We start from the raw sequence: 14,490 nt of genomic DNA on the forward strand, positions 1-14,490 counted from the left end.
AGTTTTCATGACTTGTCCGGGGTCTGAAGCAGGATCTGAACTCGGGTCTTCCTGATCTCAGGCCCCACACTCTAGACAAGGTCCCACCAGCTGCTTGTTGATGAGAATGATGGGACTGACTGGGCTCCACTGACATGGCCTTTGAGAACCCAGGGTCACGGGTGCCCTCATTAATGATGGGCATCATGGTCACTCTATAAAACAACCATCAGCGGCATTATTTTTGTTAACAGTGATAATAATATCATAACAGAACTGACGCCGGGGGAGAGTCCCCTAACAGGGGATCCAGTTTCCCAAGAGGAATAATTCTTCCTTTAAAAGCCCAGATTTGTACAGTTTTAATGCCACATTTTACACCTCAGGAGTGTTTGTTTTCTGTCTAATCACAGGGACTAGTTTAGCTCTCCCTGAATATTTTTTGATGAAACACCTCAGAGGATTAGAAGAGCCTCCTCCAAACATGTTTTTGTTTAATAATCGGAAAGAGAATGAGTCAGAAGGAGCGGCTGTGAGCAGCCCGAGCACCCACTTGGGACAGCCTGGCTCGGCCGTGTCAGAGTTTCCATGACACAAGCCTATTTTCAGGGCCTCACATGCTTATCTGGGAGAACGGCTTCTGAGCTGAAACTCCTCGGGCCTGAGCTCCTTTGTGCCTGGGTGGGCTCCCCTGAGCTGGCCTTCACCTTCTCCGTGTCCAGGATCCCTCTGGTGAGCCCAAAGGGCCCCTTCTCAGAATGCTGTTTTTAAATTCATAAAATAGAACACAGGCTTCCAAAGGAAAACAGTTCTATTGAAACAGTTATCAAATTATTCTTAAAAACAAATTCATGGACCTAAGGCGAAGAACCTCTGATTTATGGGCATGCATGGATAAGATACACACAGGATGAGAAGGGCTGGGGGAAGGGGGGCGTGGTAATCAGCACCAGGGGAAGGAGTTAGATCACACCCTCTACAGAGGAGGAGGGGAACAGAATGAGCATTTAAGTGCCTACTATGTGCCAAGCACTGTGCAAAAAGCTTTAAAAATATTAACTCATTTGATCCCCACACCCCCCCGGGGGGTAAGTGCTTTATCATTATCCCCACTTTACAGCTAAAGACACTGAGGCAGACAGAAGTCTAGTCACGTACGTCAGAGTCACCGGATCTGATCCTCCAAGCCCTCACCTGGGAGCTCAGGATCAATACAGCGTATGCTCCCTGAGGGCAGGGAGTGTTTCTCATTTGTCTGTGTACAGCAGAGCCTACGGTATAGAGCGAGTGCTTCTGAAAGCCTCCTGAATGAACGAATGAAGGACAGCTCTCCAACCTCAGGCAGGCCTTCACTCACCCGTCCTCAAAGCCTTTCATGCAGGTAATGTCAGAACAAAAGATGCCCGCAACAATCTGTTTGTAAAAAATGAAAACGCAGGGCAGACTGCACCGTGGTAATTCTGCCTGGGAAATGGCCCAGCAACACGGAGGGCAGAGAGAAGGCCGGCACAGGACCCCGCCAGGACCTGAGCGTTCACTGCTTTCACCTCCACCCATCGAGGACCAGCAGGGTGACTCTGAGTTACTGCTTTCCCCTCTCTGGGATCCAGTTTTTTGAGCTGCAGCATCAAGGCAGTGGCCTTAGTTATCCCTCAGGCCCCTCCCCGTGGGGCTGGAGGACACAGAGGTGCTCTAAGTGCTCAGATCTCTGTCCCGCCACCATCTTGGCACATTTTACTTCTGAACCAGGGAGTGGGTGGCCGCCTGCCCCAGCAAAGCATGAAAAGAAGGTGAACTTAGGGAAGGGCTCCCGGAGTCCTTATTACTCATCTTACTTTGGCAGATCCATGATTACACCGGGGAATCTAGACCCTTCACCCATGCGGATAGCAAATGACATAGGTCTTCTCGTCCTAGTCAATTCTCATCCATGTTTTCCTCCCTAGAAGACACATCCCATGACATGTAGCCCTCCTTGCTTTTCTTCGAGCCCTTCCAGGCCCCCAGGCTAGACCCTGGGCTTTTCATCTGCTACTGGACATTCTGGACATGTGACCAGCGAGGCCTGAGCTGCTGCTCGTCCTCCGTCAGGAACACTGACATTTTGCTTTTAGAGTTTGGAAAGCTCCACGCACACTTTAAAATACAACGCTGACCCTGGCTGCTCTTATGATCACCCTTATTATTACTGTCACATCTGAGGCTAGAGGCCCAGAGACCACTGGGGGCAGAGGCAAACAGCACTTAATGGCAGCCAACTCCAGTGACCACACACGGTGGGTCTTGGTCCTGGACACGGGCTGTGAAACACATTCTCTCGGCATAAATGGGCAACCCCAAGCCCTGGATGCCGCGGATGCACACTGAGGGAGGGGGCCCCCACCTTTCTCATGAGGCAGGGTCCACTTAGCAGGGGTGGGGCAAGGTCAGGAAATAACTGTCGTCATGTGAACAAGAGGCATCATCAATACAGCAGCCCCAAAGTCGCCACTGGCGGCAACAAAGGGCACGGGGGTTGAAACTGGTGCCAGGGAAAAGGGGATCAAATCACCGATGTGAAATAATTGGCAAAAAGTGGATGATGGGGACTGAAGTGAAAAATCAGGGCTCCCCTGCCCCTTCTCCTAATGTCAAAACAAGTGCGGATGACTCCTGTCAGGCCTTGCCAACACTGGCTACGTAGCCCTCACTACATGGCAGCAGGCCTGGGGTCCCGGCTTGCCCAGACTTTGCCTCTGGAACCCTCGACCACAAGGCCTGCTGTGGGCTCGAGAGGGCACTGCAGCCCCCAGGGTGGACACTGCAGCCCCAGGGGTGGGCGGCAGCCCCAGGGGGTGGGCACGGTGGGGGGTGGTGGTGACTTGGGCAAACAGCGTTCAGCCCGTCTTCTCTGGGCCGTCATCCAGGCCTAGCCCTGCCAGGCCTCAGGAACAACGGGCCACTCAGCGTGTGCCAACTCTTAGAGATGGGCCTCAGGGCAGGAGAGGGGAGCTGCCGGCCAGCACCGGCTGCCCCAGAGGAGAAAACAGGACCGGCTGAGGGGCCGGGGAGTCCAGACAGAGCCCAGAGCTTTGGCCCAGAGTCACAAGATGGAGGACAAGCCCAGGGCCTCTCAGAGTATGGGCGGATGGGCAGGAGTCAGGGAGGCCTGCTTAAACTGGCACTTTCTGACCTTGCCCTGCTCATCTCCACCTCCCGATCCCCTGCCTGCCCTCAGAAAACAGGCTTCCACTTGTTCTGTGGGGCCCTGGCTCCTCACACCTCATGTCCCCCTTAGACAGAAGGCTCCTCAGGCACAGGGCTGGCCTTGCCCTTCTTAATAACCCCAAAGTGCTTAAGGAATGTTTGTAGACTGACTCAGTGACCAACCAGGGGCAAGCCATTTCCCGAGTCTCAGTTGGCTCATCTCTAAAATGGGGAGAATAATAACCTCTACAGAACTCCTCTTACAGGGCTGTTGTGAGACTCAGTGAGACAATGAATGAACGAAGGGGTGAACAAAAAAGCGTTTATTAAGGACTTACTACGTGCTAAGTGGGCAGCTAGGCGGTGCAGTGGATTCAGCCCTGGTCCTGGCTTCAGGAAGGCTCCGAGTTCAAATCCAGCTTCATTTATTTACTAGCTGTATGACCCTAGGCAAGTCGCTTCACCCTGCTGGCCTCAGTTTCCTCATCTGTCAAAGGGGCTGGAGAAGGAAATGGCAAACAGCTCCAGTATCTCTGCCAAGAGACCCCCAGATGGGGTCATGAAGGGTTGGACACGACTGAAGTGATTCAACGACAAAAACAAATATGCCAAGATCTAGGGGTACGAACGCCAGATGTGAGGCGTTCACCCTCAGAGAGTCTGCGTTCAAACAGAGACAGAGTCCTGCAGGGGAGCAGGGGCCAGGGACCCCCCAGGGCCACTGCAGGGAGACACAAGGAGTGACTGACAAAGGTCCTTCCCAGGCACGGTGGTGCTGACTTCCTTCCCCGCCTTCCCTTCGGGTTATCTCAGCAGCCAGGCTTCCTGCTCACCTCTTCCTCGGATGTCCATGTGGCTCGGACACCTTGGTTTTTGGATTGCTTTTGCCTTGTGGCCCCAAGCTGGGATGGCCCCTCCCTGCTCCTGGGGTTCTCCTAGCCACTGGCACTCACCCACCCTGCTGCACAAGCCCAACAAATACAGCTGGTACCGACGAGCCAAACTTAGGACCGAGGGCTCCTGAGCCCAATCCTGGGCTCTCTGTTCCCGTCAGAGCTGAGCCCAGGCCCCAAGCCCTGGAGGGCTTACTCTCACTGGGTGTCCCATAGATGTTTGTCAGCAATGACATGTGAGTGGGCTGTCAAAGAGCGGTGAATGCACACTGGGTCTGCCCTCTGGCAGTTGCCCATCCACACCCCTACAAGAATGGCTACAGAGAGCCTTTATTAAGCACCACTGTATGCCAGGCACTGTGCTGGGAATGCAAAAAAAGCAAAAAGCTCCCAAACCCAGACAGCCCCTGCCCTCAAGGAGCTGACATTCTAATAAGGGAAGAGGTGGGGAAAACTTACAAAGACACTGAGCCATATGACAGTGTGACAGATGCCCGTGGGTTGGACCCACAGGGGTACAGAGGACCTAGGAAGCCACTGAGTTCAACCGCTTCATTTTACAGATGGGGAGAATGAGGCAGAGGGAACGGAAGGGATGTGCCCAAGGACCCAGCATGATCAATGCAAACAGCAGTGCTGGCGTGAGCACCCACCCTGCCATCCCTGCAAAGTACTGGACATTGCTTATGGGTCTCCCATCCTTTGCTCCTTAAGTATGGGCGTCTCCTCTGGGGATCCCATCAGTGATCATCTCTCCCTGGGCCCTAGCCCTGCATCCCCTCATCACAGCCCAACCAGGACTCATCTTCCCCAATCCCCCCCTCCTCCGAGGGCATCGCCGCCACCACCCCCAGCCGCTTGACATGTGTCTTAGACCTTGCCCTGTCCTTTTCCTGTCAGACAGAATCAGACGCCACATCCACATTTCTCCCATCTTTCAATGTACACAACTACCCCCTAATTAAAGCCTCAGCACCTCTCACCTGCCTGCCATAGCCTCCCAGCTGGCATCTCTGCTTCCAGGCTTCTCCCCTCTCCAATCTATCTGCCAAACTAACATTCCCAAAGCAGGGATCTAACCATCTCACTCCCCTACTCAAAAGTCTCCAATGGCTCCCTATGGCCTCTAGGATAACAGACAAAATCCTCAACCTGACATTTAACACCTTCCATCCGGCTTGTCTACCTTCCTGGTCTTACTTCCTAGGTTCCCTCCCTCTGTGCCCTCTCTATTCCAGTCCCTGGCTGCTGGTTGGTCACTGTTCACAGCAGCCCATCCCCTATCTCAGGCCCATGCCTAGGATGAACACCTCCTCTCCTCCATCTCACAGCATCCTCAGCTTCCCTCAAGGCTGGCACCTCCCAAAGGCCTAGCCTCCTGCCTTCACATTGTGGGTGCCCTATCCCTCCTAAAACTACTCTGGATTTAATTTGCAAATATCTTGTATTCATTTGTCTGTGGACATATTACCTTCCTCCCCTCCTCCTGCAGGAGTGCCCCTTCCCCCTCCCACACACACTCAAAGAGATCCTGGAGGGCTGGGCCAATTTCTTTTTTGTCACTGTATCTCCAGTGCCTAGCACAGTGTCTGGCATGTACCAGGGGCTTAAGAAATGCTCCTTGAATTGAACCAAATGATATAATTCTCACCACGACCCTGTGAGAGAGTCGGGGGGGGGGGGGAACATAGTAATGCAAATAGATATCTGATAAAATACAAAAGTGAACATAAAAATAAGAAATGAATTGGGAGGAATTCTGGCTTTGCAGCCAGAGGAGGACCAGGGTTCAAACCCTGACTCTGCCACCTTCTTACATGGGTGAGCTGCATGGGAGAGTGTCACTCTGCATCTCTGGGGCTACGTCCTATTTATCTTCCTGGCACAGAGTTCTGCTCACACCCATCTTATCTCAGAGTCCTGCCCTCTCTAGTAAGCAGAATGAGTCACTGTCCCTGCATGGTCCTGCCCACCCTCTTCCCAACCCCCATCCTTAACCATCCTTCAAATTATAGAACAAATGCCGCTTAGGCCATGATGATTTTTTCTACCCTCCCAGTAAATAATAAACTCCCCTTTGTCAGCATCATACCGTGCCATGTGATACTGGCTATGTGTCCGTGTCTTATTTCCCAGTTAGACTTAGAAGGTCCATGGGGGGGGAGAGGGGCTGGGTTTGAGCTGTACCTTTTCTTTCTTCCAGTCTTCTGCACACCCAATTTAATTCAACAATTATCAAGCACATACTACATATGCATACATACACACATGTATATACATATATACACACATTTACATGTATGTACACATGTGTGCATGTATACATAGCAATGTGCTAAGCCTAAGCCTAGGAATAAAATACAAATGGACAGTCTCTGCCCTCACAGGGTTTACATTCTACCCTGGGGGGCACATCTACCCAGGAAAGGAACTACAAATGAACATAAAGTCATTTTGGGAAGGAGAGAGCATTAACAACTGCGCAAAGGTCCGGAGGCTGGAGATGATTGTTGTCTACAGAAAACCGCTAGTGGCCGGTGGGGCTGCAAGGAAGAGCCAGCCAAGGGTAATAATAGGAAACGAGGCTGGGAAGGTCAGCGGCAGTCGGAAGGCGGAGAGCTGTTGTACACTGTCCTGGAGGTGCCTGGGAGCCGCTGATGGTTTCTGAGCTCGGGAGTGACGTGTGTTTTAGGAGTATCAGTCTGGCAGCTGTGTGCGGGACTCTCGGTAACTGGCACCGAATATGGGGAGGGGGAGAAGAAAGCGATTCCTCCTGTGACTGCGGTGGGACGGGGCCTTTCACGGAGTAGGGATGCGCAGGGTTGTTTTTTTAAGGACATTTGGCTTCTCAGCTCTAACACATGAATAAATGGACAGTTCAGACCCATATTCAACTATCGCCCCCCAAAGCATCACCCGGCCTAAGGATGATCAATCTAGAAAGGATTTCCTTAATGTAAAGCCCTGCTGAAAGCCCTATGCCTCGGCCTTGTGGGGGAGCAGAAATAGAAGGGGCAGTGACCCACCGCCCCGAAGACTGAGTCGGGATCCGGAGGTTTCTGTCGCTGAGGTCAGAGGCTCACCAGGTCCTTCTCCCCTTCGACCCCCAAGCCTCCCTCCCCCGATTAGATTTCCAGCCTCCGTGCCCATAACGAGCCCTGAGCAACCGAACCCTGGCACCTTTCAAAAGCTGGGAATTACATAAACGTCTGGTAACCTGCCAGCAGTGAGTGTGGAGGCTGCTGGGCTGTCAGGGCTGGCTGGAAAACTCCTCTAGATTTCCACCCTGAGCTCAGCGATGGGCAAATAGAGCAACTGAGTCATGACAGGGGGTGCGGGCACCAGGAGGGCAGCGGGGGTTCCCAGCACATGAATCCTCCTACAGTCTAAAGGGGCAGGGAGGGGAGGGGTGTGTGTGTGTGTGGGGGGGGTTCCAGCCAAATTCCACTAATAGGCTCATAATCAAAGTTTTCCAACCTTCTCTAAATAAATAAGAAAAAATGAGCCGCCGGTGTGTGAAGAGAATTTCTTTTTCCAGCAAGGACATGCTCAGAATTCTGATGGGGATATGAGTTACCCGTTGTCTGTACATGTGAAGAAGGCTCACAGGACCACAGCTGGAGAGCTAGAGGACTCCGGCTCAGAGACCACCCATTTTACAGATGTGGCCCGCTGAAGCCCAGGGAGACTGAGGGGTTTGCTTAATGTCAGAGACAGGACTTGAACCGGGGTCCTGTGGAATCCAGAGCTAGTGTTCTTTCTACGGTACCGCCCTAAAAATGGAAGCGATGAGGAAGGCTGCAAAAGAGTTAAAAAATGAAGCCGGGGCTGAACGCACTGGTTCTGCGACTGGCAACCTCAGCCCAGCAGGGGGCGCTGAGGGGCTATGAGGGACCTCAAGAGGGGCTGCAGAAGGCACGCAGCCCACTCACTCCTTCCTTCCCTGGGAAGGCGCGCAGCCAGCCATACCACTGGGGGTGGGGATGGGGGAACAGAAAAGAAAACAAATAAAGATGCCTTTGAACAAATGTGCAAAACAAATTCTTCCATCCACAAGCTTCCATAGCATCCCCACCCCACTCTCACCTTCTCAGCCAAGGACTCTGTCTTGTCTTTCACTCCTAAGAGGGAGGCCATTTGCCCCAAGCTCCCTGTGGTCTCCTGCCCCCACTCTCTCCTCCTTCAACCCATCCCATGAAGAGGTGGCCTTCCTCCTTGCCAAGGCTAACCCCTCTGCCTGCCTAAGTGTTCCCATCCCAAGGCTAGCCCCTCTCCCTGCACAAGCAGTCCCATTCCAAGGCTAGCCCCTCTCCCTGCACAAGCGGTCCCATTCCAAGGCTAACCCCTCTCCCTGCACAAGTGATCCCATTCCAAGGTTAACCCCTCTCCCTACACAAGTAACCTCATTCCATCCAATTCCTCCAACAGATCACCCCTCTGTAGTCCCCACTTTCACTGTCTTCAGCTGCCAATAAATATGCCCACGTCTCTCCCTCACTCCGTAGAATTATTCTGCTAGCTATCATCTTATGATTCTCCTCCCAACTGTGACTAGAGTCCTTAGAAAGCCGTCTACACCCGGCCCCTCCACTCCTTTCCTCTCACTGTCTTCTCTGGAGTCTAGCATCCGCCTTCATCATCTACTTGAAGCTGCTCTCTCCAAAGTTACTAACAAAGTGAGGGGGGTTGGGGGGATCTGGACAAAGGAAGCCTCGTCCTCAGAGCACACCCAGCGCACTCTGCATGCTGCTGCCCATACGGAGGAGTCTGGAGAGACTGCTTCTACCAAGGCATGGTGGCATATTCAGGGAGGACCCTGCTTACAAAGCTGACATCTCTTAACTGGTTCTGGTCTGACACTCTCCAGGGGAAGAGACAGACCACTGATTGCTTGTGTACTGGAGGCGGCAGAGATGAGCATTCACCCCAAACAAGTCCCCGGTTCCTCCTTGGTCCTGCCTGGCTGCATCCGGTAGAGAAGAGGTAAGAACTTCCAGGGCTACTGTCATGTAGCCTCTGAGCTCACGGGTCCTGCTCCTGCCTCTGTCTCTGTAGGAGTCTAAAGTCAACTGCATCCTTGTGAGCTGCCCCCAAAGTCCAGGATCTAGAGTCTGTGCCAGGGTGGGCGGGAGGCCAGGCAGAGACGAGGTGTCAGATGTGGTCCAGAAGAGCAGGGCAGCGCCCAGCCTTGATGGTGACAGACGCAAACCCACCCGTCCATCACCTAGGCTGTGGAAGGGAACTTGGTACAGACTCCTACAGCTGCCTCCTGGGGGTTTGCCTGCCTCTTGTCTCCCCACTCCAGCCCATCCTCCACTCAGCCGCCATGCTGATTTTCCCAAACGCAGACCTCAGGCCTCCACAGACTCACTAAATTCCACTGGCTTTATCTCTATTACCTCCAGGCGCAAATCTAAAATCCTCCATTGGGTATTTCAAGCCTTCCCCCACCGGCTCCTTCCTTCCTTTCCGGTCTACTGATGTCTCACACTGCCCACCACACACACACACACACACACACACACACACACACACACACATACACACACAGAGATACACACACAGAGACACACAGACACACACACACACACAGACACACACACACACACACACACACACATACACACACTCCCGCTCATTAGCGGCAAGCTCTTCCTTGTCTGTAAGAGGCAGGCCTGGGGGCTTGGAGGCTCCCAAAGGCTCTCCCAGGTGTCACGTCCATGCCCACACAGCTCCCTTCATTCTATCTGGAGAAAAGAGAGTTTATGGCATACATCCTGGCTCCTGTAGGGAGCCCGTTCCTCATCCAGGTTCTCGTAGATAGCCAAAGTGTGAACTGCTTTAGACAGAGGAGAGATGAGAGACTGGGGAGGGATCAGAATGCCCTGATGATCTGGAGTCTTCCCAGGGTGGCCATTCCTTCTGCTGGTGTGGAGTGCGGCCCTTCTGCTCCCTCTCATCCTGTGAGACTCTTTTCTGTATGTTCCCATTAATCTTCCCTGGGGGTCTTCTGGGTCCCTGGAGCCTACTCTGTGCCAGGCACTCTGTAAAGTTCTGGAGAGCACAAAGAAAGGCAAAGGCAGCCCGGGCTCTCCTGGAGTTCCCAGCCTGATGGAGGAGACCACATGTCAAGAAATGGACATACCAGATGTTCACAGAGATGGAAGGCAGTGTGAGAGATGGCATCCATGGCAGGGGGACTGGGAAAGGCCCTCTTTCCTCCAGAGACAACGAATGCTGCCTTAAGTTGTCGGTGCCAAAGTCTCTTGGTCACAGAACTTTCTACCTACGTGAAGAGAGAGCTGTGTGGGCATGGATGTGACACCTGGGAGAGTCTTCAAAAGCCTCTAGCCCCGAGGCCTGCATCTTATGGACAAGGGAGAACTCTCCACTAATGAACAGGAATGTGTGTATGTGTGTGTGTATGTGTGTATGTGTGTGTGTGCGCGTGCACGTGTGCTGCTATATTTATCTGTGTGTTCATGTGTGTATATAGATATGTGCGTATACCTGTATGTACACACACAAGCGGAGTCCCAAAGGTCTTGATGCAGTTTTAAGCTTTGCTACCTTTTGGAACATGTAACACGCATGTATAGATATGTATGTGTGTACGTGACAGGGCGCAGGTAGAGGGGGCGGTTCTTACCCACCCCCACCCCCCACCGTTCTCCAGAAGACTTTCAGACACGCTTTTAGTGGCTCTGCCCCAGATGCTCACGTCACCCCAAGGTGTCCATGCTAGCGGCTGCCTGGTTTTCTCTCGGTCTCTCCAGTCCTGCTCTTCCCAATGCTCAGGCACTCGCTTCTCTCCTTCCCAGAAGGGTCCACGTCAGAGAGAGGATGCACTTGAGGCTGGGTCCATCTCCATCACCTGGCTCTCTCCGACAAGTTCCCTGTTCCTTCATGCTCTTTCCACCCATGTAGGGACTAATTCCTGAAGCCGTTAGATGGTGGTGGCCACGTTCGCAGCCACTGAGCAAAACGGGGTGAGGGCGGCATTCATTGTATTTATACCCCCAGAGCCTGGCACACAGAAGGTGCTTAATAAATGTATGTAGGTGATTGATTTGTTGAACTCTCCAGTTCCTCAAATACATTGAATTTGATAGAAACGTGTAGCTAGCCTATCATGTGGCAGGCCTTCCCTGCACAAAGGCACAAAGGATTGTGGTTCTGAGGACAAGGTTCAAATCCTCAATTAGCTGCTCACCCCCAGAGGACCCAAGGCAAATCTCCTGAACTCTCTGGGATTCAGTGTCCTCATTTATAAAAAGAGGGGGTAGGGCTCAATGGCCTCCAAGGTCCCTTCCAGCTCTGCACAATGCCCGACTGGTACAGAGCCGGCGTGGCGCCCAGCTGGCATGGAGCCAGCGCACCAGACAACATTCCTGGGCCATGGGGGTCGTGAAGAGTAATTCAGGGTGGCCTGCCTTCCCATGGGAGTCCTAGGGTTTTAGGCTCGGGGTTGGGGGTGGAGTGTGGTAAAGGCAGGGGGCAGTGGGTTGACTTCATTTCATTTTTTTTATTTTGGGAAGCTGCAGTGGAGCTTGGGCAACTTCTCCTTCATTCCAGAGCTTAGAGATGCCCTGGCAAGTCTGGATCGGAAAGTTTCCCCTAAGCTTTCGAATGACTAAGTCAGGAGAAACTCAGCCCAGGGAATTTGTTGGACTTGTCTCAACGGTGCCAAACGCCTGCTCAGGCAGAAGAAGGCTCTGCTGTCCTGGCCATAGCAGCTCTCTGGCGTCCAGAACTGGTGCATGCACACAGCGAGCTCCCTCTGAAGGAGCCTGGAGGGGCCTAGCACTGCCCTCCCCCACACCCAAAGCCAAGCTTCTCTGCCCTTGGCAATGGGCAGAGGAAAGTAAAGGCAAAAATGTAAACTGAAGGAAACCTGCTTCTATATATACCCCCCCTGCCCACCCTCCCGATATATCCATACATACCCATATCCATACCCCCACTTACACACATACCTAAACCCACACACAACCATACACACATATCCCCCACATACACTCACCCATACCCCCCACATACATACCCCACATACACCCATACCCCATATACATGCACACACCCCCAAACCCACACACACTCATATCCATACCCCCTACATACGCACACCCCCATATCCATAACACACCCCCACACAGACCCATACCCCCCCACACCCCCTAAACCCACACACACACAGAGCCTGGGGGCTTTCCGGCCCTGCCCTGCCTTCCTCTCTTCTTCCCCAGCCCCTGCCCCCATCATGCGCTCATCGGTTGTTCTCCAAGGCACCTGGAGAGAGCATTAATCTTGTCCCTGAGAGTCCTAAGACTGGACCCAGCTCTGACACCTGCTGAGAGACCATGATTGTATCATTCAGCCTCAGTTTTTCTCATCGGCAAAACAGGAATGACAATGCTACCTCAAAAGACTGTAGCAAGGAACCTTGTTGTTCAGGGGTTGTCAGTCGTGTTTGACTCTTTGTGACCTCATTTGGGGTTTTCTTGGCAGAGATGCTGGAGGGGTTTGCCATTTCCTTCACAGATGAGGAAACTGAGGCAAGCAGGGTTAAGTGACTTGCCCAGGGTCACACAGCTAGGAAGCATCTGAAACCAGGTTTGAACTCAGGTCTTCCTGACTCCAGACCCAGCTCTCCGTGCACCATGGTGCCCTGTGGCTGCCCTGTACCAAGGAGGGAGCTCCGGGAAGATCTGCATGTGTTTTGCCCCCCTTGGGAGCAGGGGTTGTTTGCTTCTTTTTATCCGGATGTCCAGGGGCACAGTGTGTCTGGCATCTCGTAGGGCCTTTACAAATGCTTGCAGATCGCTGGATGCCCTGCCTTCATGGGACCAGTGATCTTTCTAGTCATTCTTTCTTCACTTAGGGAGATTGAGTCTTCCTGCCTCACCCAGGCTGACCGACACAAAAGCTTCATTCCATTTTCCACCCTCCACAGACAACCTCGTGGCCTCTGTTCCCAGGGGCTCACCACCGTCATGTTTGACGTCACACCCTGCCCAACTCAGTGCTGCGGTGCAGAACTCTCAAACTCACAGAATCCAGCAGCCTCAGCCTCCCCTCAAAAAGAGATCCCAATGTGCACTGCCCCACCCGACCTGGACTATTGCTCACTCTTTAAAAAAGCAAGCCAGAGATGGAAATCCTATAAACTGCCATTTACTTCAATGGGAAAGCCAAGAAAAGCCTTCCCTTCCCCACAAGGGTTGGATGGCATGGCCAGCGCTCAGACCTTCTTGGATCCTGCACCAGGGCCAAGATTGGGGGTCCTAATAGCCCCAGGCTTGGTCTGGCCAGGAAAGTGCCGAGTTAGAATCTGTCATTCAGAGGATGGAACAGATGGGGAGTCACGCTTCCATTCTGCCCATCCCTGAATTCCAAAGCCAAACGCACTTTCAGAAACCAAATGTGAATTTTACAGACAAGACCCCCACACTCAGGATCCTACTGGGAGACATTCACGTCCCTGACTGCTCATTCATTCATAGGCCCAGCCCTAATCCCTTCCCCCTACAGAGAATCCCCCTGTCCTCGGTCACTGCTTCTCTTCCAGGTAAAACTGTTAAGTCTCACCAGCTACTCTGGGCTGATAAGAGCCACTTTGAACAGGACATGTGGCCAAGGCCTGGCCACACCAACATGAGACCGAGTATGGTATGTTACTGAAGATGAAATAGCTTTGATGGCAGATGCCTTAGCTTATCTTTCTTCCCTCATCCATCAAGAAAATCCTTTACTCCCCTACCCCAACAGATTGTCTCAGCATTTATCACCCTCCTAAACACAATCATTTCTTGCAACCTCAGTGAAGGAGGAGGTGGGGCAGAGGACTGGGCCTGGATAGCCCAGGAGACAGCTGAAGCCAGACCAGGCACAGGACACAGGAGCAAGGTGAAGCCAGACATGAGCTACATGGGATTGGAGCTACCACCTGGCTTCAGGGATAGGCTGAAGGCCCACAAAGGCTGGTCATTTCAGAGGAGATTTTCAAAAAGGCTTTAGATGGTTAGTTCAGAGGGAGATCCAAGCAATGTTGCTCCAGCACCCTGGAGAGCTCCCTGGCACTCACGGCCTTGGGCTCCTTCCTAAAGCACAGTCTTCCACACCTACTCCTTTGATGCCTCCTTCCCTCTGGGCCTCTTTGGTAGTCCATAAAACATCTCCCCTGTTACACCATGCATATACTCTAGGGAGCTGGGAAATCACATTCTTCACCACTAACCTTCTGGAGCAGGGACCTCCAGTGTGCACGGGAGAAGGAAGTCTACGAAGATATTGCCTGAATTTCAGAAAGCTTGTCCTCTGGAGGCCACTCTCTTTTGGGGCAGGGCCGCGATGATCTCCAAATTATTAGTAGTATTAGGAATAAGTATGTGAGAGGTGAGGGGGGTACAGGGAGGGAGGATTTCCTATCCAA

General features: G+C 52.7%; 1 protein-coding gene across 1 annotated transcript in view; it reads right to left on the bottom strand.

Moving 5' to 3' along the window:
- LOC118827853 (phospholysine phosphohistidine inorganic pyrophosphate phosphatase) overlaps positions 1 to 14,490 on the bottom strand; it is a 202,445-nt gene that overhangs the window by 134,716 nt on the left and 53,239 nt on the right. The gene's annotated exons all lie outside the window — the stretch shown is intronic.

Source organism: Trichosurus vulpecula, chromosome 8 (assembly GCF_011100635.1).
Source record: "Trichosurus vulpecula isolate mTriVul1 chromosome 8, mTriVul1.pri, whole genome shotgun sequence".
Lineage (NCBI taxonomy): Eukaryota > Metazoa > Chordata > Mammalia > Diprotodontia > Phalangeridae > Trichosurus > Trichosurus vulpecula.